Consider the following 2,192-nt stretch of genomic DNA (forward strand, 5'->3'; position numbering starts at 1 on the left):
AAAAAAAAAAAAAAAAAAAAAAAAAAAAAAAAAAAAAAAAATATATTATTATATATATTATATATATATATTTTATATATATAATATAATATATATATATATATATATAAAATATATATACACATGAAATAACAAAAATCCCCAAACCCACCCCAGGGTGGTCGTGTCGTGCATCTTCAGCATAATTGATTATTATCATTAACGCCGTTCATAATCATAATCGTTGATTCGTTGATGTGCGGTGTGTGTGTGTGTGTGTGTGTGTGTGTGTGTGTGTGGTGGTAGTTATATTAAGTATTTTAAGTATATGTAATATACTTTAATTACATAAATATATAATATATAATTATATTATTATTAATATATTATATAATAATATATACAAATATATACATATGCATATATATACACATATATATGCATACATATTATATGTAAGTCTTTACATATATGCGTACATAGTAAATAGGCAGAATAAGAGTAACAGAAAAGATATTTAGTTGATTTACCTTTGGACACTTGGCCGAGACACAGGAACCCGGTTGTCAGCATCAAACTGTGGGTTAAATGACTTCGTGACAACAAAAGAAAGAAAATCATCTAAGACTCGGCATACACGCAGATACATACAAGTATATATACACATACATACACCTATTTGTCTGTATGTATAATCAAAAACCAACATATGCATACATACATACTATAAACAACACCCGGAAGGTGGCACTCCGCACATCTGTCCCTGGCTGAACAAAGGGTGCACCTTTCCCGTCGCAGTCCCCCCGAGGTACCCATTTAAAGGAAGTCCACTCCCCACCTTCACCCCTGAGCCTGGTTTTCCAAGGCCCTTCCCCGGGGGCTTACTTTCCCTCGACGAGCCCGCGACCACCCCCGTGCACGGTGAAAATCTGACACTCCAACCTGCGGCATCAAACACCGGTCAGGAAGGAGTCGCCGCATCAAAGGACACGTTCGGCACACGGAAGGGAGAGACACGGCATACAGACCAAGCCAGGGTCCAGCTCCTCGACCCCGGGGGCACGGGGGTCGCTTGGGGGGTCTCATATCTATATTCAACAATAAACCAGCAGCTAACAATCCTTTCAATCACCCGCCCAAGGCTATCTGTCGTCTCGCTCACATCTGGTGACAGCGGTGCTCCCAACCTCTCATATGAAGTGGCTTGCGGTGGCAACGCTTGCGACGCCGCTGGTGCCAAACCGTTTCGGTCTATGCCGTTCCTTTGGATCCATTACCTAGTCGAGAGAGGGAGCATGCGCTTGGCAAAAAGCTTTCTCCTCACTTTTTTCGCCCAGGGATGATCTACCCATACGGGGGTGGGAAAGACAATAATGCCATAGTGAATCGATGATGGTGCCATATAGTAATATGCATACAACAACATATATAATATATATTATATATATTATTATATATATATAATATGTAAAATAATGCAAATCTATCTATCATCTATCTATTATCATATCTTCTATCTATCTTTTATCTATCTATCTATCTATCATCTACATCTTCCCTCTCTCTCTCTCTCTCTCCCTCTTATAATAATATATTATATAAAAATATATATTATTAATATATAATATAATATAGTGAGAGAGAGAGGAGACTGATCATTCCCTTGCATTTATGGCAGACATTTTAGGAAATGGCTCTCAGGTCCGCGGGAAAGGGGGTGAATAGAGTACCATGGAGAAAAGGCCAAATTGAACATGTAGGACAGAGCACTAGCCGAAGAATATATATATATATATATATATATATATATAGATAATATATATATTTTAAAATTACACACAAACACAACACACCCCACACACCACACACACACACACAACACACACAACACGACACAACCCACACACACACACCCACACACACACACAAACACACACACCAACCACACACACACAAACAACACACCCAAACACCACACACACACACAAATATAATATTTCAAATATAAAAATTTTAATAAAATAGATATATAACATATATATATATTATATTAATATATATATATATTTAAAATTGTTATATAGCATATATATAAAATATATATATAATAATATATTATATATAAATGTGTGTGGGTTTGTTGTGTGTGTGTGTGTGTGTGGTGTGTGGTGGGGTGTGTGTGTGTGTGTGTGTGACATGATTTATGGTTT

The 2,192-nt window shown here is 36.6% G+C and overlaps 1 protein-coding gene across 1 annotated transcript in view; it reads right to left on the reverse strand.

The window, feature by feature from the left end:
• LOC119589576 (solute carrier family 43 member 3-like) overlaps positions 1 to 2,192 on the reverse strand; it is a gene marked incomplete in the record, with an annotated part of 19,045 nt that overhangs the window by 1,888 nt on the left and 14,965 nt on the right.

This window comes from Penaeus monodon, chromosome 26 (genome assembly GCF_015228065.2).
Source record: "Penaeus monodon isolate SGIC_2016 chromosome 26, NSTDA_Pmon_1, whole genome shotgun sequence".
NCBI classification, from domain to species: Eukaryota; Metazoa; Arthropoda; class Malacostraca; order Decapoda; family Penaeidae; genus Penaeus; species Penaeus monodon.